This window comes from Peromyscus leucopus, chromosome 1 (genome assembly GCF_004664715.2).
Source record: "Peromyscus leucopus breed LL Stock chromosome 1, UCI_PerLeu_2.1, whole genome shotgun sequence".
Classification (NCBI taxonomy): Eukaryota; Metazoa; Chordata; class Mammalia; order Rodentia; family Cricetidae; genus Peromyscus; species Peromyscus leucopus.
The window spans coordinates 75,405,876-75,432,446 of NC_051063.1; the positions used below are offsets into that span (position 1 = coordinate 75,405,876).

General features: G+C 45.1%; 1 pseudogene; it reads left to right on the forward strand.

Annotated features, from left to right (window-relative positions):
• LOC114704427 overlaps nucleotides 1–26,571 on the forward strand; it is a 117,694-nt pseudogene that overhangs the window by 17,601 nt on the left and 73,522 nt on the right.

Sequence of the window (26,571 nt, forward strand, 5' to 3'; positions counted from 1 at the left end):
GATCATGTCATGAGATCCTATCATCTGATCTCTCTTGCTGCCTCCCTGTGATGATTCGTGTCGCATCAAGGTACAGAATCTGTATGACCTAAAAGGTGGGCCTCTGGCCATGCTTGTGAGGGATTATCCTGTTTCTGTTTGATATGGGAAGACCCATCTTAATGTCTGGCAGGACCATTCCCCGCTGCAGAGGATCCAATTCTAGAATGCATAAAATGGAGAGGAGGAAGCTGAGCATGTATTCATCTCTCTCTGCCTCCTGATTGGGCATTAGATATGACCAGATGTTTATAACTCTTGCTGCCTTAACTTTCCCAGTTGTGGCAGACTGCACCTTGCACTGTGAGCCAAAATAAGCCCTATCTCCCTTAAGTTGCCTTTCTTGGGGCAGTTTCTTATAGCAACTAAAACACACCCTTCTCCACTTTCAATATAAGAAACTTGCCATTATATTGTGTCTAAGCAGATAGCCCAGGAAACACGTTTCTTAAAATCGAATAACTAGTAACCTTGACTCCGATTTTATTGGTGAAATTATTCAGACCACTCCACGTAGTTAAAAGGGAGGTTTATTTTGTGGGGTAACTCACAAATGAAGGGATAGGCTCCAGGATCTGGGGAAGACATAGTGCAGTCCGGCGGTGTTCTCTGGAAAACTCTGGTCGATCTCTAGTGTCCAGGGTCTGGGAACCAAGAGAAGGCGGCACATCCGGATCTCGGGTCTTCAGGGCCCTCTCTTGGCCCCGCCTTATAAGCGTGATAGTTACTGAAGCCTCAATGGGGGTTGGAACTTCCAGACCAAAGCTGGAATGGCTACCCACTACATCTCCCCCTTTTGTCTAAATAAGAAGATTCTAACTTAATAAAAGATTATATACAAAGGAATGGTTACCAAATATTGTCCAGGAGTAATGAGGGATAATGACCTAGATAAGATGGAACTACTATCAACCCACTACACCACTTCCTACCTTAACTTCTTTGCTATGATTTACAAGGATCAGCATGTAATAGGTATCTTGGGTAGAAGCATTTTCTGCCTACCAAATAGGCATGCCCAACCTTTGACATTACAATGTGATGTTCTAATATACAAAGCTCACAGTGCCAGGGAGCTGGAAAGACGGCTCAATTGGCAAAGTGCTTGTGTTCAAACCCCAGAACCTATATAGGAAAAGTCAGGTGTGGTGACACATGCTTATAATTCCAGTACTGGGAAGATGGAGATGGGAAGTTCCCTGGGACTCACTGGCCAGTTGGCCAGCCTTACCTATTCAATAAGTTCCAAGCCAGTAAGAGACCATGTCTCAATAAATGAATGGTGAACAGCATCTCAGAGTCAGAAAACACACATGAAGTTGTCCTCTGAACTGCACATATGTATATGCATACTTGCACATACTTGTACACATACACACATGAGTGGGGTGTGGGGGACACCACACAGATGGACCAGTTGTTATCCTGACCCCTTCCAGAACTTAATGGCCACTGCTGACTGCTGGAATGACTTGCTTGCCTCTGTTGAGATTACATGAGTACATTACATGAAATTACCAATGAGTGGGATCCCAACAGGCACACAGGGTCTCCAGTGGATCACTAGGAATGACAGAGAAGAGGCTATGTACTGATCAGGAGCGTCTATCAGAAGCTGCCGATGCTCTACACTGGCAGTCTAGGAATGTGGGGGCTTGGAAACCTGCCCTTAGAGACAAGATGGGCTGTTTATGAGTTCAGCATTGGAATCCAAGGCCAGTAAAAGCTCTGGGGACCTCCTCAAACGTCAATAGAAGAGTACCTCTCAGACTGCCAAACAGGAGCTGTGGATGCTCTGAGCTTAGAAGCTGAGGCTTGGCAGTTGGGAACACAAGTTAGACTGTTCGGGAGCTAAGAATTGCAGCCTGGAGGCTAGGAACTATCAGCTCCCTGGGTTGCACTTGTGCTGCCCATGGAACCTGCACCATCGTTAGTTGTCAAGCCTCCCCCCCCCCCAGAGGCGGGTGCTTGTTCAGCTGTCAAGCCACAGTCACCACTTTCACCCTCGTTCCTGCCCTGGCAGCTGCCTCTGCCGCTCGCTGTCACTGCTCTCTCTCTCTCTTCTAGTGCTGGCCGCACTGCCGAGTGACAAGGACCGATCCTCCCAAGAAGCTTTGATCTGGCTTGATGTTGCAAATCAGCAAAGGCAGCGCCCAGCCAAACAGCCTGCTTACAGAGCCTAAAGAAAGGTGCTGGGACCACCAGAGCCTTGCCTCTTAGTACCAATCACATCATTAAGACGTTTGAGATCCATCACAGCCCTGTCCCTCAGCCCCAGTCATGACAGTTCCCTCCACCTGGGGAAGAGCTCCCTTGCTAAGGTGCTAAGGGTGCATTAAGGCTTATGATAGACAGAATTATGGCACGAACTGTTTCAGACATGCGTGACTGGGGCAGTGTCTTCAGGAGCCAGAGCCAATGGCTGCAACCTTGGTCTAATTGTCTCAAAGCATCCATGGAGGGTTCGAGGTGGCTGGTGTAGGCCTGAGGGTGGCCCGGGTGGCTGTGAGACTAATGTTCCTTTTACTTAAGGTGGTCTGGACAAGAGAGTGAACCCTCTCTGCCAAATGGAGTCTCATAATGCCTCATCCCCCACATCTTCGCTTGGTTACAGGAAACGCAAAGAATTCATCATTAATGCTAACAGTGATTTTTGGATAGATTTGAACAATGCTTAACACCTGTCCAGTACCCAGGAAAATGTAGGTTCCCCTCATCTGCTTCAGACTCATGTGCATCTAGAACAGGGTCTCAGAAACAGTATAGAGCAAGGTTGACTAATGAGGAGGAAGTATGTCCATTAGATGCTGGGGGTTGACAGTGCTAGCATCTGACTGGAATGGAATTAAGTCAAAACTGACTTTTGATGATTTACCTTCTCCAAGGATAGACCGGTATTTACTGCCCAGTGGGCAGGGAAGAAACTTGATCTACAGAGTTGGCCATGCTTCTGCTGTAAATATTTAGTTTAATATGATCACATGGAGTTGCTAAATGCAAAGCTGGGAACCAGTAGGCACCAGATGTGGCAGCGGGCTGGCTTTTCATTCTTCATGATAATGGCCCTTTAAAACTGATGTGTCCCATCAAGCCAGGCTTCCACTGTGGACAGGAAGAGGACCTGTGACTCACGGACTTCCCCTGTCCAACTTCTCGTAGCTCCTCAGCAACTGAGCCTCTAACCACAACGCAAAGGAAAGACACGAACACAATGGGATTTGCAGATATTTGGCCAAATATTGAGAAGAGCAGCTAGCCAATGGTGCAGTGACTCTAGCAGGTGGTGAAGGGCAGCCCAGTGCCGTGGATAGAATAAAGATCCAGAAGCCAGACGGCCAGGAGCTATCAGTTCCTCCACTCACTAGCACTGTGCCTCTATTCCAGCTACTGAAACGTTAATTGCCTCTGATCACAGTCTGAAAAACATGAACATTTCCTAAGAGGCTGTTGACATTTGTGTCTGCCACAGGAAGGACCTTCCCCAAAAGTTACCAACAAGGCAATCCGTCAAAAGGGGTTCCACAAACACATTTATCACCAAAAGCAACAGCAAATTTCTCTCTAAAACCTTAAGTGGCAGCTAAAATGTCTTCTCTAACTTCATAAGAAAAATCAAATGTCAGCCTTGTAAATATTTATGATTCTAGGCAGACAGCTCATATTGAACATCAATTGTCTGAAAATGATCCAAGAGCTTTCTGACAGAAATCTGATATCCTCTGCATACCCTGTACACAACGTTTAGAAAACATGCCTTTATGATGTTTTCTGGGATAAGGTCAGAAAAGCCTTGAGTCTCAAGTCACTAAACAGGATTGTACAGCCCACACAATATCGCTTATCCTGGCCAGGGCGTTCAGAAAGGTTAAACACAAAGCAGTCTCACAGGCCACGGTGGCTCCTCCTGGTTATAATGAAATGTTACCGGAGTCAGTGTTTCCATTTCTCAGATGAAACTCCTGGTAGAACACAAGAGGGAATGAGAGGAAAGGGCAGGGCAGGTACTCCAGCTGTAACAGGGGTTCCTTATGGCTGCTCCAGGGAGGAAGTGGGAGTCACAGAGCGTGCCTCCATCACATTCTAGCATTTTGCTAGAAGCTATTTATGACTTTGAAGCAATCATCTGAGCCTTGAATCCTCTAGAGAAAAAAAAAAAACTTTAAAGATTGCATCAATATTAAGTGTTTTTTCATGTACTCTTAGTTTTTCATTTAGAAACAACTTAGTAACTTCTGAAACAAGTTACTAAGGGTTACTAATAAGTTAGAAGAGTTTTGAAAACATGTTAGCTGTTTTCCAGCTGCTGATAGGAAGAACAAGAGACTCAATCCGAACATCTGCCACTCAGGCTCGGCGTTCCTGAGCATCCACAGTAGTCTAATTCAGTAGCAGCAGCCAACAAAAGTCAGAAAGCCTGCCCATGTGGCCTCTCCCCAGCTCACCTGCCTCCTCTGTCCCAAATGAGAAAGCCAGGCACTAGCTGTCTCAGAGTGTCTTGCAGTTATGACCTGCACATGTGACCCACATTGGCCAGTTTGGCAGAGGTTGGGTGAGTTTGGCAGAGGTTGGGTGGGTTTGGCAGAGGTTGGGTGGGTTTGGCAGAGGTGGGGCAGAAAAGAATGGAAGTGCTTCTCTGCACAGGATCCTGTATTGAAAAGATGAAGGATAGGAAGGACAGACAGGTGACGATGTCATTCCTCATCTAGATGACAAAGCTGAGCATGAGGGATGGCTATGATGGACTCAGGCGGGGTCAAAAGCCCGGCTCCCTCACAAAGCAGGACAAAATGATTTCTGAGTCACAGGCCTGGAGGCCACTAGTGTGTAATGTCGACTCTAAGAGGCATCACACCCCAGAGGTGTTAACTTGTTCAGGAATCAGAATTCTTGAAAAGCGGTGAGTTTCTCTGTGTCGTCAGCACGGAGGGCAGCTATGCTCACCACAATCTAACCAACAGATGGTGTGTCTAGCAGAAAAGGAATCGGGAGTTAGAAGGGCTCTGGGGACCGGCAGTGGTCTGTGTGGTGTCAAGAGGGAGCGCACTGGCATAGAGTCCACTGATTTCTGTGCCACCTGCATGGGGAGACAGCAACAGAAACCAGAGACAGGGTCAGATGGGGATAGATGGGGCAGGATTGCACAGGCCAGGGGAGGACAAGGACAGGAGGTCAGAGTCTTATCCACTCAGTTAGCGTCGTTTGTACACATGGGCTGATAAGACCTGGGGCAGTACCTAGGCAAATGCCAAATCTACACACATGATTGTACCCGCTTTCTTGCTGTGAGGCGTTTTGCCCCTACACTGAGCCGCCTTGTTACTCTCCATCTGGCATGCTGGTGATATTTGTTTCTAGTCTCAGGTTTCTTCCTACCAATAAGGACTATCTGCTCACTGCTAACAGCACCTTTTCTTGTAATTACTTGATTTTAATCTCCTACAGGCTAGACGATCAGATGACCAAACTTCATCAACTGCTTAAAGCTGTCTTCCCTGAGTTAAGAGCATGTCCTCATTCCATCCTTCCATCTAGGTACTTTTGAGCATAAGTAGTCACTGCTCAAGTACTGGGGACACAAAGGAGAAAGAAAGATGGGGTCTTTCTCTAACTGAATTTATATTTAAGTGGGATGTGGACTTTGACAGGTGCAGCTATCAAAGGTAAATGAACAAGGTGATCCAGGGACCACAGTGACGATGCAGTCAGCAAGGGGCAGCAGTGTGATGGGAGAAGCCAGACATGGTAACACGCAGTTGTTGGGAATCTGAGGCAAGGGCACCACCATTAGTTTGAGACTAGAAGGGGCTGTCTAGAGAAAAGATTTAAAAACAAACTAAAAGATGGGTAATTGTTTTTTTGTGTTTTTTTTTTTGTTTTGTTTTTTGTTTTGGTTTGGTTTGGTTTGGTTTGGTTTGGTTTGGTTTGGTTTTGGTTTTTCAAGACAGGGTTTCTCCGTGTAGTTTTGGTGCCTGTCCTGGATCTCACTCTGTAAACCAGGCTGGCCTCGAACTCACAAAGATCCTCTTGCCTCTGCCTCCCAAGTGCTGGGATTAAAACTGTGTGCCACTACCGCCCAGCCAGGTAATTGTCCTAATCAAAACACATTGTATGTAGATACGAAACTCTTAAGAGGAGCAGATAGAGGAGGGGAATTGGAGGTGGATCAAAAGTTTTAGATTCAGAATGAGGAAGGGACCTTTTATTGCAATGAGCCCCGAAAAAAGAAGGGGTCTGCTTTGCAAAGATAAGAGTTTCCTAGGCAATTGCCATAGCAAAGACCAAAAGAGGAGACAGGAGGGAAAACCGGAACATCTGAAGACAGAAGTGTGTCTGCCTCAGCTGCAGGGAAGCCACAGGGAATACTTCACAACGCCACTGGAGACCCTTTGTAATGTTTCTGCACTGGGATTCAGTCCTGTGAATAAAACACCATGATTTCTATTCCACCTGTTTCACTGGCTGCTGGTGGAAAGTGACTATGGAACACAGGAGAGGAAGCTAGAGGGAGGGGGACCCTGTGGAGTCTGCAGTCATCCGGGAGTGAGGAACATGATAGTCAGGACCAGAGTGGTCATACTGAGATGAGAGCAAATTGAGGGTTCTAGATGTATGTGGGGAGCAGAGGTTTGCACTGGGTAGAAATGTGTCCCCTAGAAACTGTGAACAGAACTCTAACCAGTGAACTGTAACACAGTGATGAGATGTTGCAGGTCCAGAGGCTGATTATCTTATCTTGGGCTAGTTTTAGCCCCCTACCCCCACCCTACACACACACACACACACACACACACACACACACACACACACACACGCACACACGCACGCACGCACGCACGCACGCGCACACGCACACGCACACACACACACATCCCTTATCCACCTCTGTGTCAGAGCTAACGTTCTGTGACTAATAGATAAAAATCTCTGGACTCTCCTAACTTAGCAGACTCCCAGCTTCCACCAACCCCAAAGCTAAGCCCATCACCAGACACCATCTTAGAGCTGTAGAAAAGCTTCCCCATCTTGCTGTAGCTGCCTCTCTAATGGACACAGCGATATATTTTTAAGCCTGCCTTGATTTACGATGTTCTTTTTCTGTAAGACTATGAAGCTGCTTCCACATTGGAAGATGGAATTTGGGGTAACCTATACCCATGTCCCTGGGCCCTGGTCACACATTATGGCTCCAGAAATAAACTTATTTTCTTTAAGATGAGAGCTGTAATTTTTGTGTTGACAACCCTTCTCTCTAACCTACCCAAAAATACCTGTAAATATGATTTTACCTTAGAAATCGGACATTTACAGATGTGGCCAAGTAAAGTTGAGGCTGTAATAGATTTTTAGATGGTTCCAAAATCCAACGCACAGAGTCCTCATGATGAGAGAGAATAACGTAAAGATGCAGACATGCAGGGAAGACTGGCAAGGAAGAATTTTCCCTTGCAGCCTCAGAGAGCCTCGGCACTGCTGAGCCCTTGATTTAGACCCCAGCTCTACAATAGCATGAGCATAAACTTCTACTGCTTTAAGCCTCCCCCATCTGTATCCATTTGTTCCAATATCACGAGGAAGTGAGAGGGTGGGATGTCAGGACAGCATGGAGATTTATAGGACGAGAGAGAAAGAGGCACACACATTTTGGTGATGGAGTGAGTACGTCTGTGCAGGAGGCCACAAATCACTCACTCATCTGGGATATCCATCCACATCTCTGTTGTAGCACCCATGAGGAGAATAGCAATTTTGACATTGGGGCTATTGATTGTGTGACAATGACCTTTCCCTCCATCACCTCTGCTCACTGCCGCCAGCTACCCTCACCTCACTGGAAATGGTGCTAATAAATCCATCCAGGGCTGTGACTTGCAGAACCTCATCTGACCTGTGATTCAGGAGCTAGTTATGACCCGTTTAGGGGGAAAGTGTGGATCCACCGTCAGTGTGGGCTTTACTGGGAATGAACGGAACCCAATCCCTTCGAAGCTTTGTGGTGTTGGACTTTCAGAGAGTCACCTGAAGGAAGGGACCTGTCTTCCTCGGTGCCAGCTTCTCCTGGCTGTGGACTATGGGAATCATTTATGTGATTTTCAGCTCAGCCAGAGGCCAGCTCCTTCAGGACAGGGATTAAATTTGTTTTAAACCAAGTATATTGCTGGGCAGCAGTGGCACACACCTTAAATCCCAGCACTCGGGAGGTAGAGGCAGGCGGATCTCTGTGAGTTTGAGGCCAGCCTGGTCTGCAGAGCAAGTTCCAGGACAGTCACCGAAACTACACAGAGAAACCCTGTCTCAAAAACCAAAAAACAACAACACAACACAAACAAACAATAAACCAAGTATATTCACACCACCCAGCTAAGCTTGGAGCATCTTTCTAAACATCTGTCTAGTTGAGTTGATTGTGATATTCCCTGGTGGGAATAAAATAAAGCAAATCATAGGGAAGAAAGAACAAAAGAAGGAAGAGGGGAGGGAGAGAGGGGGAAAAGGAAGGAGGAAGAAAAGAAGAGAGGAAGAAGGAAGGAAGGGAAGGAAGAAAGAAGGATGGCTATACTAAAAATAAGAACAAAACAATAATAGAAAAGGCTTCTGGGAAAGACTGTAGGAAGGCTGAGGCTAACTTAGATGACTGACAAATGCACTTCACAATATGCACTGGGCTAGCCTTGGGCTCTCAAAGTCCCATTGAGACTCAGGCTATGCTGTACCTCGGGGGGAGTAAAAACACACAGGTAAGGCACGCAAGAACACAGACCTCAGAGACGCATATTCAGAGCAAACCCGAGGCCAGGCTGTGCTCACTGACCTTTCCCTTCCCCTCACAGCACCCGGAGTACTGTCTTCCAAGCTCTGCCCCCACACTGAGAATGGACGCTCATGTGGCTGTGTGCTCACTACTGGCCGGTTGTGTGCTCATTACTGGCCGGCTGTGCTTGAGCCCCGGACTTCTACCTCATCCCAGTACCACCAGCACAGGGCAGGTATACGCAGAGAGGCGATATTAAATTATTTTGCTTAATCTGTTCAATCTTTGGTTTCTTTACAAGTAAAACTGAGGTCATAGTTGTATGCCCTAGAGCTAAGATGAGGCTAAATGAGATAAAGCATTTCAAATGTTTCACTCACAAGGGGTCTTCAGTGGATGATGCTACCGGTTTACGATTAATGTCATTATCAGTGATATTATTGAGAACATTATCCCTCAAATGATAAAATACATGGTAGAACACCATTTAAAGGACAAATGACTGTATAGAGACATTTGGGAAGATTGGTTAGTATGGTGGGAAGCCTGTCAAATTGAAATGAAAGCTTTCAAATGGATAAGGGGCACTTTGCTTTGGGTAGGGGAAGCGAATGGAAAGCTAAGCTATCGGAAGTGGTAAATAACAGGCCGGGGGTGGTGGCGCACGCCTTTAATCCCAGCACTCAGGAGGCAGAGCCAGGCGGATCTCTGTGAGTTTGAGGCCAGCCTGGGCTACCAAGTGAGCTCCAGGAAAGTCGCAAAGCTACGCAGAGAAACCCTGTCTCGAAAAAAAAAAAAAAAAAAAAAAGATAACAGTCTCTCCTAGATACCCCACCCCCTTTGACTCTCCCCAAAGAGCAGTACAAGGAGCTGGGGAGTAACTTAGCTGGTAAGGTACTTGCCAGAACATGCACAAAGCTTTGGGTTTGAAGTTTGATCCTCAGTACTACATAGAAATGGGTGCAGTGGTATATGCTTGCAATGTACTCCAATGATAGAACTGGGGCTACCTAAAATTCAAGACCACCCAGTCTCAAAATCCAACAACAACCAAGTGCAGAGTAAGAAAGCAGCGGCTGTACTTGGTGGAAATCCAGCTGGCCTCTCCCTGCAAGCCTCGAGGGATTGGTCTTTAAAAAGCCCATGAAAACACCAGTCTTTTTCAGGGGGGCCCGGAGAGATGGCTCTGGGATTAAGATGACTCGAAATCATCTGTAACTCTAGCTCCAGGGAATCCAGTGACCTCTTTGGGCCCCTGGCAGGACTACAAGCACATGGTACAGACATACATGTAGGCAAAGCATTCATAGGCACAAAATTTAAAAATTTTAAGACCTTTTTCTGAACCATAGATTTTGTCACCTAAGCTTTATGTTCCTCCTGCTTGTCATGAACATTTTCTGTTCTGCTTCTTGTCAGTATTTAGCTTAGAACTCCTCTACAGTTCCAGCCAGCTCAAGAAGCAATAGTTCAGCCCATGGCGAACATTCTTACAACAACCCACACCTAGATCTCGGTCATAATTTATCCTCCCCAGTTGCAAAGTTATTTCTTGCCAGACCATTTGAACGGTTTGTCTTGAAAGCATTTTATCTACCACATGGCTAGGTGGCCTCTCATCGGCAGATTTCCTCCCAGTAAGTGTAGATGTAGATATCGAGGGTGGGAGAATGAGGTGTTAAGTGATTTCTTCATTGTGTTTTCTTCTGCTGTGTGCCTGTAGATCCTAGATCCATCAGATATGGCTGTGTGAGCTATGCAGGTCAAAACTGTTATCGCCTCACCTCTTTAGTTCACGTGACAGCAAATATTCTGAAAATGGTCAGACTGTAAATACTTCAGGCTTTATGAGGCACACAGTCTTTATTAGAACTACTCAACATGGCTGTGGTCATGTAAAAACACAGAAAAAACAACAACAACAACATTTAAAAAATAGGTAGCTACATTCAATATATAAATGAATGGGCATGATTATATCCTAGCAAAACTTTATTGACAATCAACCAGGAACTTACTGAAATTAGCACCAGGGACATAATTTATCAACTCCTGCTTGAGGTTTCTGTTTGTCCCAAATTTAGATAGCCAGAAAACCAATATATCTGTTGCCCTGAATTCATACTGCAGAAAACAACTAGCTCACTCTGGCTAAACAAAATATAATTATCCATAATTATGCACCACAGTGTATGGGCCTGGCTGTTTTGTTGTTTATTTTGGTCATTTCTTCTCAGGACCAGTTATATGGGAGCACAGAGTAAAGGGTCTTTTCAAATGCCACTCACAGAGAAGCTGACAGACAGCCCAGGGAAGGGACATGGAATTCCCCAGGTGCTCTGGCTGCTTACTGGCTTGAATCAGTTCTTGAGTATTTGGAAGTACCTGGTGCTTACACAGCCCAGGGCCTCGTTAAGAAGCTCTGGTTTAGGGCATGGAAAGCAGTCTCAAAATTGGAGACATGAACTGTAGGCCAGCTACATCTGGACTCTTTGGAAGGGCGGGGGTGGAGGTGGGGGGGAGCCAGCCTGCCATAGAGCCCCAAGAAGATGCATAAGGTCATTTGGACCCAGTGTATGGGACCCTCATTAGGACCCTATGGATCCCAGCTGGCCTGCTGGGATTTCTGTCCAGTTTGCCTCCAACAAATCTTGTTTTGTTTCCTGCTCATAGTAGCTTGGCTGTGCTTCTGTTCCTGTGACCAGATGATCCCTAAACAAATCAACAGCAGAATTAGGTTTAATGACATTTTGGTCCCGTGTAGTTCATGCTGAAAGAGACATCAAATGAACCAAAGGAATCCTGCCGTATAATTTTATCTTTGAATGGCCATGTGAATAAAATATCCTTCCTAAGACAGAACTCAAGTATGTGGAAAGAGGAGGACTTCGGTGCTGTGGGATGGTCTGTATGTCAAATTACTCTGATTGGTCAATAAATAAAACACTGATTGGCCGGTGGCTAGGCAGGAAGTATAGGCAGGACTAACAGAGAGGAGAAAAGAAAGAACAGGAAGGCCGAAGGAGTCAGTGCCAGCCACCGCCATGACAAGCAGCATGTGAAGATGCTGGTAAGCCATGAGCCATGTGGCAAAGTATAAATTTATGGAAATGGATTAATTTAAGCTATAAGAACAGTTAGCAAGAAGCCTGCCATGGCCATACAGTTTGTAAGCAATATAAGTCTCTGTGTTTACTTGGTTGGGTCTGAGCGGCTGTGGGACTGGCGGGTGACAAAGATTTGTCCTGACTGTGGGCAAGGCAGGAAAACTCTAGCAACACTTCAGCCTTTATAGATTGCCTATAGTTATTCATATACAAGTCTACCACCAGAATAACTGGAGAATATTCAGCATTAAGATTGCAGTTGAAGGAGCTGGAGAGATGACTTTGGTTTAGAGCACTGGCTGCTCTTTCAGAGAGCCCAGGTTGGATTCCCAGGACCCACATGGAGGTTTACAACCATCTATGTCTCTAGTTCTAGGAGATATGACACTCCCTTCTGGACTCTGTGGACACCAGGCATACACATGGTGCATACACATACATGCAGGCAAAACACCCAGGCACATAAAATAAAATAAAATAAAATAAAATAAAATAAAATAAAGTAAAGTAAAATAAAATAAATCGATAAATAAAAGATTGTGCTCCAAAGTCAAAAGAATATGATTCATGGGAGGACATTAAAATAATGTTACAGCCAAACTAAGTAATGACTAACCGTGTCAAGAGAAGTAAGAGTAACAATCTATAACATAAACAGGAAGACTCGGGGAAATGTCTCCAAGTTTCCTAATTCTATTAGAAGCCACAATTATCTCTGGGGCTCTCCAGCATTCTCTTCAGTTTCTGGAGCTCAACTGGGTAGAGAGGAACAAGACGTACGTGGAGCACTGGTTCTCAGTTGCTGGGAGGGATGATACCAGCACTGGCTTTTGTACTATAATGGCCAAGTTGAGCTGTTACAGAGTGTGTATGTCCTACAAATCCTAAAGCACTTTCTTCCTGGCTGTTGACAGAAAAGGTTGGCCAACTCCTGTGCTCAGTATTTCTCATGATGTCCCCCAAACTTTCTGACTTGTCCACATGCTAGACACGACCAAAATGCTTCCAGGGCAAGTATGAGCATATGTGTACATATAAGGAAAAGGACCTACTTTTCTCATTTATAGTCACAATTTATAAACAATGGGCTTGGGGCCAACCTCGGGAAATAATGAATCCTGGGAAACACAGCCAACTTCATCGCCTCTGGTGATCCTAGGGAGACAATGAATCTATGGCTTTCCTCTGTAATATACATCCTTTCCAGTGATACTTAAGAAGGTTTGTGTTTCCTTGAGTATCAAAAACAACCTGTGCCCATGGTCCCTGCATCTTCACACAGACTCCAAACTGAGACCATGATGTAAACAATCACTCACACTCTGCTTTGCTCAGTCACAGGTTTGGCCAATCCTGCCTTTACCGGATGATTTCCATCTGGCCACTCAGAAATTGGAGATGTCTAGTCTCCCCCAAGAAATGCAATTCACAAAGAATAGCCTGCCGTGGGAAGGGAGAACCATTTCCATTGTATTTCTCCTATTGTGTAAGAGAATTTCTTCTTTTTAGAACTAAGCCTTATACACAGGATGCAAGTGGATGCTTGCCTACAAAACAATGCAGGAAGAGGGGGAGGAAGAAATAGCTATGGCCGTCACCCTTGCCCTTCTTGGTGAAATTGTGGGCTGTCGGTTTCTGCCAGCTGATGCTTTTCTGATATGGGTCATCTGTCATTTTGACAGGAGGGTTGAGACAGAATTGAATAATCTTTGAATAATAACTGAATAATTGAATGATCAAGAATGCGCTTGAATAAAAAAAATAAGTGTCTGTAATTACTAAGCTGCTTAAAAATCAAATAAACAAACAACAATAGCAAAAAACATTCATTCCTAAAATCCTGATGCTATCATGAAACAAGCCTCCCTGAGTATTTAACAAACTCACAGCCAGGTTCTAAAGCTGCTGTTCACATCGCCCTGGTTCTCTTTCCCTTCAGCCATATTCAACCTGGAACCGAACAGCAAAACCTCAGCAGGAAGCAGAATCCTCCCTGCCCCTGCCCTTTCTCATCCCAGAGAAAATTCTAAGCATCCTCACTCCATTCTGCATGAGAAAATGAACGCTGACTGCCCAGCAAGTGTCACCACATGTGACAGGGTGGGGTAAAAGACTCTGAATGATACTTTACCAGGATGATAAGCAGTAGAACAGGCTCCCCAAGGAACAGACGGCTCTTTGAGCAGCCAGGCTGTCACTACCATCATCACCATGCCAACTTTCAAACAAGATGCTTCCAAGAGTATCATCAGGTGCAGGAAGGGAGTCAGTATCGTTCCAATAAAATAAGAGAGGATAGAGCCAGTTCATCCCATTCATGTCAATGAGATGCCTCACGAGTGCTAAGCGGTTTTCAAATCACTGGACGCCAGACAATGATGTCATTTCATCACAGAGAAAACTAGTGCTTGCTTGCTGCATCATGGAGATTCGAGGGGTCGGTTTTTACTGTTTCCTGACTTGTCTGGCCCTCTGCTCTTCTTCCTGTTCACCTACCTGTTTCTCTCCTTAACAATGGATCCAATTATCCAGCAGTTTGACTGTATCCAAAGGCTCAAAGAATGTCAGGTTATTTCCCGCCCCCCATTCAAGCTTTTTAAAAAGACTACTCTTTGTTGGTCAAAGTTCACTCTGCAAAAGACTTGTTCAACTCCTGCTTCTGCTTCTCTAGAAGTCTCCTTGAGAGGATAAGTAAGTCATTCTAGAACCTGTAGGAATCCTAGGGGACTTTGGCCTCATTTACCCTTCCCCCAAGGAGAAAGTCAACAGACAACCATAGAGCGCTAATTTCCCATCATGCCCTGCCATCCTCATTTCTCATCACAAAGGGCATTTTTTAGTACTGGAGCTGCTTCCCCAGAGCTTGCTAGTAACTATTCTCTGACACAAACTCGTTAATATTCTCTGACCTTTGTTCTGACCAGGCATTCATTCCCCGTGTCTTGTTTACAAAGATTCTGTTTAAGCTCAGCTCCTTCAGAGTAGCAAGGGTACATTTGCTCCAACCTGATTCAGTTGACTCTGCCTTGTGCCTTTTCAGTCCCTACTTCACTTTATTATCCTAAATGTATTATTTTAGCATTAAGCACACCAGTAACTTGAGGAAACATAATGTCCAAATGTAAAGATCTCAGCTGGATTGAGACAGGAAAAAAAAATATTCTCATTCCAAAGTGACTTAAGGACTCAAAGGCTTTATGATAAGCACATGGGGAGCTTTGCCTTCTGAAATCCTAAAATATCCTCTGCTATTCACAAAGTTTCCGAGTGCACATGAATAAAACATTGTGCTTTCTCTTGGGAACCATGTGCAAATGTTGTCCAGACAAGAAGAGCCATTTGGAAGTCTCCGGGGTCGTGTGAGTCCACAGCCTCACTGGCCAGGAGACTCTGGGGGGCCTTTGGGATGCCCCTATGGGTCTCATGGTTCCCTGTTCTGAGGGCAAAATTGATTGGGGTACATCAGAAGAAACACAGTCTCTGCCTTCACTCAGCCTTCATTTTGCCTTGCTAGGCACACAGAATGCCACGGGTTCACGGCATGGTGAGTCTATTGGGTAAGCTCACCCCTTTGCACTTTATTAGAGAAAACTTTCCACACTCGGGTATAAGAGTTTCTCACACTTGTCTCCTCCGTGTCCTCGCTGCCTTCAGGAGGCAATGCGCGAGTCTCCTTGTCTCTCTTCCTTAGGCCCTCCACAATATACTTGCTGGGTTAAGCTTCTTAACACACAGGAGTGGGCATTGTTCCCTATTCTCCGTGTTTCTGCTCTGCCAAATCAGATAAAAATGTCAGCCAATATCTTTCAAAAGCAAAGATGAAATAAATTTTAAGGCATATACAAGCTTGAACATACAACCAGCAAAGCCACACTGTATAAGAAATATTAGAAGAGGTTCTTTGGGAATGAGGAAAAAGAATTTGCAAGTGAATCCAGAACACCAGAAAGAGTAAAGCCCTGAGTGAGTAAGAGAGTTTGTGTGTGTTTATTGTCCAATTTATCTTAAACACCATTGGTGACTTGGGGTCATGAGTAAAATTTAAATATGTGACAAATTAGCTACATGTATACTGTAAACTTTATTTTCTAATTATTATTTTTTTTTGAAGTGTAAGCACAATTTTATTAGAGTTTAAACAAAAAAAAAAAAAAAATCCCCAGGTCAGGCCAGCTGTGAACCTCAGCAGCTGCCCAGAGGAGGAGGGTGGAGGAGAGAGAGGAAAGCCATGCTAATTGAGCTGGCATGGAGATCAGAGGGAAGGGATTTAAACAAAGGTGAGAAAAAGCATACTTAAGGTTCTGGTCAGCATCTAAAAGGAAGACCAGAAAAAGGAAAGGTTGCCCTTTCTAACTAAGGCCTCCAACAGACAGGGGAACCAGCCATGCCTCACAGTGACTTGTAGAAACTGTGCTGTGAGGGAGGGTGACCAGGGATTCTGGAAAGAAAAGTATAGCAGCTCATTAAAGGAAAGAATTACTGCTCATATCTCCTTAGTGGGGCTGGATGTGAGTCTGGCTTCCTAAGGGCAGTCCCTTGGCCTGGAATGTCAGGCCTCCATGCAGGCCAGAGATTTGATCCTCCAGACAGGATGTTCTTCCTCAATGGTCTTCTACTCACACACTACTTGCTAATTTTGTGTTCTAGAATGTCCTTTCCTACCATTTCCCTTGGCAAACTCCTATTCACCCTTCAGGACCCTTAAAGTTGCCTAGCTTCCCCAGACCAGAGTTTATGGCCTCAAATTCTACATGGTTTTACCTGCCTCCTAGGGGGCGTTATCAGTGCTAAAACATTTACTATCATAAAAATACTATCATAGTTACTGTTCCATTGCTGTGACAGATATCATGACCAAGGCAACTTATAAAAGAAAGTGTTTATTTGGGGCTTACAGCTTCAGAGGATTAAGTCCATGACCATCATGGTGAGCAGCACGGTGTGAGAGCCAAAGTTAAATTTTAAGTTTTAACTACTATGCCTTAGGGATCCATGAAACAAAAATGCCTCTGATCGGCAAGTCCCCTGCCCTAAGACAGATAGTTCCTGAAATGCTGGAGGTTATTATTTATGGAGCTAACAAGCCATGTGTTTTCACTCCTCTTAAACAAGTTTATTTGGCCCATCTGCACCAGATGTGCTTGATCACATGTGGGCAGGAAATACATCAGGATGTACGCTTGCCCCTGATTGGATGTAGGCTAGAGGTATGTCGAGATGTCCCTGATTGGACCTGATGGGAAATACTTAAGCCACTGTAAACTGTGACTCGGAGCCATTTTTTTGGGGAACCAGAAATGGACCTGGCCAGAGTCTATCTACCTGGACAGTATTTAATTAAAGCTTTCTTCAAATTTGACTTTAAACTGTGGTAGTGTTCTTATTCTCCATAGGTGGGATTGACAATGGCAGCAGTCATGGCACTGAAGCTATATGGCATAAACTTTAAAATATTCACTAGGAAAACAAAACAATACTATTAAACTAACAAAGAAGATAGATAGTGATAATGTTCAAGTAACTTTTTAAAAAGTCAGGATATGAAGGAACAGAAATCAGTTGGACAAATAGACAAAAATAGCAAACTGACAAGTTCAAACCCAGCCAGTTGAGTGATCACATTAAAGATAAATGGCCTAGATATTCAATGAAAAGGTACAGGTTATCAAGCTGGAATTTTTTTTTTAAGTAAAACATAGTCAAGAAGTAGTAGCACATGCCTTTAATCCTAGCACTCAGGAGGCAGAGGCAAGTTGGTCTCTGAGTTTGAGGCCAGCCTGGTCTACAGAGCAAGTTCTAGGACAGCCAGGGCTACACAGAGAAACCCTGTCCCTCCACCCCTAAAGTTGCTTTTATTAGGCATTTAGCCACAACAATGCCTCTCCACCCTGTCCCTCCACCTCACCCACCCACCCACCCCCCAAAAAAGAAAAAAAAAGTAAAATATAACTACACAATTATACACAAAAATGCTTTAACTATTGAGACAGCAAATGTTTAAAAATAAAAGAATAGGACAAATGTACAGCAAGCTAATGCTAACCAAAGAAAGCTGGACTGGCTTTATTAATGTCAAAGCAGACTTTAGAGCAAAGGAAAGTGCCACTTATCAAAAGTCATTTCATAGTGACAGAGGGACTAATCCATCCCCGGGGATATTAAGTAATTGAAAGGTATTGACTCCCTGGGGAACACCATTTTTCCTCTCTCAGCAGCCAGTAATTCCTGTAGCTCAGTCTTCTCCAGGGATGAGCACCCCTGAGAGGTTACCCAGTCCCACATGGTGAGCCCTAAACAAATACACGTGCAAGCAACACTCAACGGACTCAGTGGGTTGTGTTCATATGTAAATATGTATATGTAAATAACAATAATTAAAGAAGTCGTTGGAGCAGGTGGGGGACATAGGAAGAGTTGCAGGGGGGAGGGGAGTAGAAGTGATGTAAACACCACACTCCTGTAGTACTCAAAATCAAATCTTAACATGATTGTCACAAAAATCAGAGATTGAAAACACAGGTCTCGAACGAACCCTGGAGGAACTCTTATTAGTTACTGCGCTCATTGTTGTGGCTAAATGCCTAATAAAAGCAACTTCAGGAAAGACAGTTTATTTGATCTCACTGAGGGTGTAGCCCATCATGGTGGCGATGCCATGGAGGCAGGAGTGTGAGGAGCTGGTTGCATGGCAACCATAATCGGGAAACAGAGAGAGACGTTAGTGTTAAGCTCAATTTCTCCCTTAAATTTTTTTTTTTTTGTGGGTTTGCATATGCATGCATTTTGGACAAGGCGTGTGTGTCAAGGTCAGGAAACAGCTTTTGTGGGTTGATTTCCTCATGCTACCATGTGGGATCAGACTCCAGTCAGCGGGCCTGTATGCCAGCACTGTTAACCACTGAGCTGTCTCTCAGGCCCACATTCTCCTTTTCCTGTAGACCTAGACTCAAGCCCATGGAATGGTACCACTCACTTTAGGGTAAGTCCTTCCACCTCAGGTAACCCTTCACAGACATGACTAGAGGTGTGTCTCCTGGGTGGTTCTAGACTCTGCACTGTTGACAATCCTAGTCATCTCAGGTCTTGAGTGAGAAATACATCCACAAATGTTGGAGACTCCAGTTCTGTTCTCTCTACAACTGACTAACAAATCAACAAAACATCAAAAGCCTTAAAAACACGATCAACCCATATGACTTGATTGACGTTTCTAGGACTCTCCACTCAGAACACACACCCTTTTCAAAAGCACCTAAAGCATTTTTCCAATGTCCTCAGCCACTAGCCAAGTCCCAGAAAGTTGAAAAGGATTCAAGCCACTCAGACGTACAAAAGGGAATAGCATTCGATATCGGAAACAAGATGTTACTGGGAAAGGCTCTAGTGTTCGCCAGCTCTACAGCCTTCTGTTTGACGCCTTGAAGATGCAGCCTCCTCATGTTTGCGTCATGATGTTCTGCTGCTGTAATCATGGACAATTTTTACTGGTTGCCATCTGTGTGCTGGATTTTATATGCATAATGACTCTATAATGTAGGTAACCCCAGTCTCGTTCTACTAGTAAAGAAACAGAGCCATAAAGAAAGATGGGAATTACCTGGATTACAATGCTGGAGAGTGTTAGGCTTGAGTTTCATAGGGCAGTATTCTCAGGTGCTGCCCTCCAGCCTCTCAGCCTCTTGGCCCCATGGCTGAACACTGGCTGTTTCAGAGACAAGCCATGTTCCTCTCTGTGTGTCTTTTCTCAAGCTGCTTCCTCTGTCCAGTGTATAAACTCCATTTGGGCATTTCTAAATGCTCAGCTCAGAATCACCTGGTTTTCATTCCTCGTGAGTGCCCTGCCTCCCCATAGGAATGAGACAGTTCTTTGGAACACCTTTTAACGGTAGCCAGCACTGGAAATTATCTACGGCGAAACAGAAGACCTAGATCCACAGTAGATCAGAAGAGAGGCAGTGGAGGGCAGGCCCCGGCTTCTCTGAGATACAAATTACACAAAGATTGGCCAAACGGGGCTCCTTTCTTCCCTGCTCTTTCCCGTTTTCGAGACATAGGCAGTGTTCCAGTTATTTACAGAGTGCAGGCTGTTTCTATACAAGAGCATATTGTATAAAGATCCAATCAGGGCAATTAGCATATTGACTACCTCCAGCAGTTAGCCTTTCTTTGTGATGAAGACATCAAAGTCCACTCTCCCAGCCATTTCAAATGTCCAATGTGAAAGGGTGAGCAAGAGTCACCCAACTTGTTCAACAGAACACCAAGATTATTCCTCCCACCGAACCCGAGTTTTCTTCCCCATCACCCTCTCCTCCTTCTGCACCTTTCCCCAGGCCTGGAAACCACTGTTTTTGGTAGTTCTACATCAGAAGCTGTAGGCTGCACAAATGAGTGACGCTGTGGAGTATTTATCTTTCTGTGTCTGGCTTATTCCAAGTAACCTGTCTTCTGGGCTCGTTCATGTGGACAGAATTCACTCTTTCTGTGACTGGATAGTATTCCACTGTGGATATAGCACACATTTTCTTTGTTCATTCAGCTCTGCTGGGCATTTAAGCTGTGCCAGTGTCTTGGCAATGGTGCATAGTGTGGATGTCTCTTTGACATATTGAGTTTATTGCCTTTGAATAAATACCTAGTAGTAGGATTGGTACAAGGGATTTATATAATGCAATCCCTGTCAAAATACCAGTGACATTATTCACAGAAACATAATATATATATATAATATTATAAAAATAATATATATATATATTTATATACTAAAATTCCTAGGGACTCAAAAATCCAAATAGCCAAAGCAATTTTGAGCAAAAGGACGGATGCTAGAGGTGTCACAGTGACTTAAAGCCCTAACTACAGAGCTTTGTGGTCAAACACAAGGGATTAGCATAGAACAGACACACGAACCAATGTATTTGAACAAATAACAGAGACAAATTCACACAGTTACAGACAAAGATGCCGAGAACATACATCAGGGAAACCATCATCTTTTAATAAGTATTTTTGGGAAAGCTACATACCAATATCCCTGCAGAATACAAAGTTTAGACCCTTGTCATTTAGATAGTGCTCTGTTCTCTTAGGAGTTTTTCCACCAGGTGAAACAACCTCCTGTGTCTCCCCTGAGTACCTACTGGGCAGTGTACCTGTGAAGTCCATCACGGGACTCACTGCTACTTCAGAAGTAGGTTTACTTCCGGCCTTACCCTGTCCTGTTCACCTGCTCAACCCAGGGCGGGCCTGGGCTGCTGCTGCTGAATTCTCCTGTTCTCCTGTATTCCTAATGATCAGCAGTTTTGTCCTCTTTCACACGAGCTGTTGTACAAGCCCACCACAGCACTCCCCAGAAGACAAAATGAAAACCTCACTGTACCACCTTCCCCTTAAATCTCTATGATTGGATAAAGACAAAACTCTGTACTTGACCTCCAAGACTCTGCCTGGTCTACCTGCCTCTCAGCTCCACCTCATAGAATATTCAACAACCTCTGAGCCCCAGACACATGACCTCTCTCTACCCCACCCACAAATCGCTCTCCTGGTTAGCTAAACCCTCTCTCCCTCTGGAGTCATCCCCAATCTCCTCAATGAATCCACTCAGTATAATCTACAGAATCTGAATGTCCCTTTACCTCCACAGCCATAGCATTGCCTTCCCTGGCTCCAGTTTGTTTTGTCAAAGTTGGTCTGCTCATTGAACCCTAAACTCTTTGAGAACATACCCTCTCTACCTCCATATCTGAATATGTAGTTCATAGGTGGTCTCCAATATTTATTCACGCAGTGCATCTCTGAAGAAGTCCAGCACCCCCAGTGTAAGATGAGTGCGAGGCTATGGATTGAATGCTATTACCTTTCTCATCTTTCCCTGGGCTGTTTTTCTTCTCTCCCAAGAGCTTCCTGTGTAAGTCTAAGGGACTGAAGGCCTGAGGCCACATCTTCCAACCCCAGTTTCCAAAGGCCCAGTCCCTAATGTATTTTGCTTGTGATTTCTTTTAACAATTGTTCTTTGCCTCCGTGAGAAATAGATCCAATGCTGTCCGTGTGGTACCTGCTGCTGTTCCCTGATGCAGTTTCAGACGATGGTCTCATCTGCCTCTGCAGCTCAGCGGGTTCACAAAACAAGTCCTCCCCAGGGCTGGAGATTCCTGCACAAGAAATTGGACTGATAGAATTACTGATGAGTGACAGCGCACAATTGAATCAGAGTGGCCATTGCAAACAAATGTAAATACATTTCGGAATTGGAAGAAGCTGGGACCTGCTTGATTTATGCTTTGCCTACACTGAAGAAAATGAGAGCACTTTCATTTATTTAATTATATGATCATCAAGAAATAACAGATCATGAGCCAAATATACCTCAGGTAAACATTTTCTGCTCTGTACTTCCCCCAAACCAGGCTGCACAGAGGATGTCCAGTCATTCTGCCCTGGGGTAAGATGAGCGATAGGCTAGGAACTGAATACTACTGCCTCTCTCATTTTTCATTGGGCCATTTTTCCTCTCTCCCTAAGAGCTGATGTTCTTGACAGTTCATAGAGTTGCAGCAGCTTTCAGGATTTGGGGTCAAGTTTAAATTAGCTTCCTTTGTTGGCTTCTGTATTTTTCTTTTCACTCTCTTTATCCCAAGGGATTGGCCTGTGTGTTTCTCTCCTTCTCTTCTGACATGCCTGTACTTTGTGTCACAGCAGGGAGGGAAGAATAGCCTGGTGTGGGGGCTTCAGAGACGAAGAGGACATGAAGCTGCTCCCCATGGCCTGGCCTCTCCATGGCCTGGTCCTTGAGTCTAATGTTGGGGGTACTGACGAGGGCAAGGCAGATGACAGGTCCTTGTGTTCTCCGCTGCTCCCGGAGATGTCTCAGAGAGCCCGGGTCTCACAAAACTCCATCCAAACCAACACTGGTGGTGAGAGCCGCCCTGGAAGGAATTTCTAACATGTCCCAGAGTCCTGCCTCATGCCATCATATGGCAACAACCCTGCTTATCACAAGGCCCAGGCCACGCTCCTTTCTGGCATCTCAAGGTTTGTTTTTAGTATTTACTGCTTTCATAACTATTTCATTTGATCCTCAAAATGCGTGCAGAAAGCAGAGCAGGCATCTGCACCACCACTCAGAGCCCCGGGAACCATGTCCTGAGCAGGTATGTTCTCCTGCTTGCCCCGTCTCCCTCTGCATCCATCCTTTTCTGATGCTACTGTCTCCTTTCTCTAAGGGACAGTACCACCCCGCATCCGTCTGGGGTTGATGACGCCATTGGTCACAGGTACTACGGCTGCCCCTGCTCTTACAACCTTTACAAACCTAGAGTGTCTGACTGAGGAAACCGATCTCTCTGCCTCCCAGACACTTAAGTTGAGCACACAAGCCTAGAGCACAAGGTTACCGGAAGCAATGGACAAAACCACAGTGTCTACTGCCGTGAGCCTTGGTAGCTCTGTTCCCCTTTTCCTATAATATTCCCACACTTCTTCTAAAAACCCTTTTTTCCCCTTGCTTGAGCTAATCAGAGATGGTTTCTGTGGCTTGTGGTGAAAAAAAGTGCTGCAAAAGGCTTATAATTTGTCCAAGCATTCAGCCTTGGACACACGCATCTTCGTTTTCTCTAGCATTTATGGGATGCCACAGAGGGGGGTCTAAGTGATATTAATGTCTTACCCAGAATAAAGAAGAAGATGGAAGAAATAAAAGAATGACTCCAAGGCTCATTTGTCCCCAAGGGACATGTGGAAATGTCTGGTGCTCAACACCAGCAGTAAAGGAGGGGCCATGTTATGTGTATCCAGTAGACAGAACCCAAAGATGCTCCTCAATATCCCACAATGCACAGGAAAGACCCCCAACAACAATGAATTACTTGTTCCCAAATGTCAATAATGTCACAGATCAGAAAGTGGGGTGATCTACCAGGTATTCAGGATAATACCCAGCAGTGGTCTAAAAGGTAAAAATTGAAAAGTTCTCAATGGTTTACATTAATCCCATCTCAGGATTATTATCCGATCCCAAGTCAGCTGTGGACTGGAGTGCCTCCTTTCTATAGTGACTCAGCCATCACGATTGCCTGAGCACGTGACAGCAGCACCGTGGCCTTCTCAGCACGTTCTTTCTAGGCGGTCCGAGAGAGCAGAAGGGAAATGAAGGACTAAGCTTTTAAACGTGCCAGCTCTGAAGTGACACCTGCCAGATACCACTCGTGGCCTGTCTGGGCAATACAACGGCTATGCAGTAGGAAGTAACTCTGCCCCAGTGCCCATGGGGGACAGTGCTGCTGCTCCACTGGGCCCAGACTTCCTGCACACTGTGCCCAGTTATGTGCCAGTATCCGAACACGTTCTATCCAGTGTATTACTGTTATCTCCTAGAACCCAAGTTTATTGTCTGGTTTCAAATTTTATTTTTTTAAAACTCTATCTGTGGGGGGAGGCTTGTGTGCCATGGCACGTGTGTATGTGGAGGGGATCAGAGGACAACTTGAAGAAGTCAGGTCCCTCCTTCTACCATGAAGGTCTCAGGAATCAAACTCAGGTCATCAGGTTTGGTGACAAGCACATTTACCCAATGAGCCACCTCAGTGGCCCTATTTTGACATTTTGAGACAGGGTTTCATAGCCCAGACTAGCCTCAGACTCACTATGTAACTGAGGATGACCTTGAGCTTTTGATCGCCTTCCTCTATTTCCCAAGTGCTGGGACTACAGGCCTGTGCTACCACACCTGGTTTACACAGTACTGGAGATAGAGCCCAGGGCTTTGTACATGCCAGGCAAGTACTCTACCAACCAAACTACATTCCCTGGCCAGTTTTATTTTAATTTTTTAGCTTCAAGAATTAATTTGGTATGGCATTCCTCCTGCAACCAAAAATCCATACCTATGAGTAAGTGTCTCTGAGGCCTGTTTTTACCTTGTGTTGACTCTGAGCTTCAGTGGACAGGCCACAGCCAGGGTAAGTCTATTTATTCAGAGCATTTCCTTCTAAGAAGGACAGAATCATGTAAATGAAATTACTTCTGTGCCTGATGTGAAAGAGACCAATTCATTTTCATTGCAGATAACTTAGTGAACTCTATGCATGCAGAACTGTCGTATTTTGATTGGGAATCTTTAAATATACATAAGGTAGTTTTTTTTCTCCATCGTTCTGGGCAGTGTTTCTTAGCCAGGGTAAGAGTCGCTTTAGTGGCCTCTTTAAAATGTAAATGTCCCTCCAAATTTCTAATTCAGCAAGGTATAATTATAAAGACTATTGTGGCTGCCAACAAAAAAATCTGGTTCTAGGTCACCCAAGCAGCCAAGGGGCAAGGGTACCTAGAGGACTCCTGGGAGCCTGCAGAACCAAAGATGGACAGAGAAGCACTGCCCTGGGAAGGGCAGAGCCGAGGACTCCAGTAAATGCAGCAGCCAGAACTGAAGGAGTCAAGTTAAAGACTGAACAGGCAAATGACTGACTGACCAATGCTACTACTGTCTCCTCGCAAAGAACGCAGAGGGTGATCTACATAAGCGGTGGCCACTGTACATCGCACCCACAGACCGACGTTCCACTGGAGATTTCCACCCTCTTTATCACCAGCACCTGTGTGTCAGGGAAGCAAAGCTTGCTTCTTCCAGAGGCCACTTGTGGTGCCCTCTATGGGGACTGCCAGTCCCTCTTTTCCTAACATTTCTCCCCATCTTTCGAGACCATATTCTGCAAGAAGCCACGTTTTCTTTGATCTCACAGAACTTTTGGATGTGGCCCAGACGCCCTCCAAAATGAAGCAGTGATGCATCCAGCCGTGAGCCTCCAGGAACTTGGGCAAATGGTCATCTTTCTCCAAGTCTCAGTCTTTACAGCTGTAAAACGGGTGTAGAAAATGGTAAATAACTGCAGTTGAGGCGTGGTGGCATGAGCACGTGCAGGAGAAACAGCATAATCCTTAACATGCAGTAAGGGACCCACCCAGGCTGGCTAAGATACAGCAGCAGAGCGGAAGAAAGAGCTGGCTAAGAAGCAGCATTTAATCACTGCAGCCACTGGTGATTCCACAGCGGGTGAAGGAAACAGATGGAGTAAACTCATCCTAAAACACTGGCCAACTTTTTGTTCTGTTTCCTTCTGTAAAGTATGTTACTTTGCCTCAGCCATAGAACCTGGATTCTGGGACTAAGTGGCTTGAACCTAAATTCACCACTCACTAGCTCTTTGGACATGGACAGTTCTTTCCTAACCCAGCTTTACCTCAGTCCCCTCACGGTAAAAGGCAATCACATTGATACTTCACTCAGAGAGCAGAGTGGTAGCACTCCATCATAGATGCTACTTGAGTTTTGTTATGGCATGAAACAAGGGGACTGGGAATAGATTAGTTGGTAGAGTGCTTACCTAGTACACATGAAGTCCTGGGTTCAAGTCCCAGCACTTCATAAAACCTAGTGTGGTGGTGCACGCCTATAACCTCAGCACTCAGAAACAGAGGCAGGAGGGTCAGAAGTCCAAGGTCGTCCTCGGCTACATAATGAACTCGAGACCAGCCTAGGCTACATAAGACCCCATCTCAACCAAAGTAAAAAATTAAAAGGTGAATGAACGAATGCAAAGGGATTTGGGGTCAGTGGGTATAGCAAGTTACTTGCTTTCCAAATATTCTGACTTCATCAGGTTTCCAGCTGGCCAAGGTTTA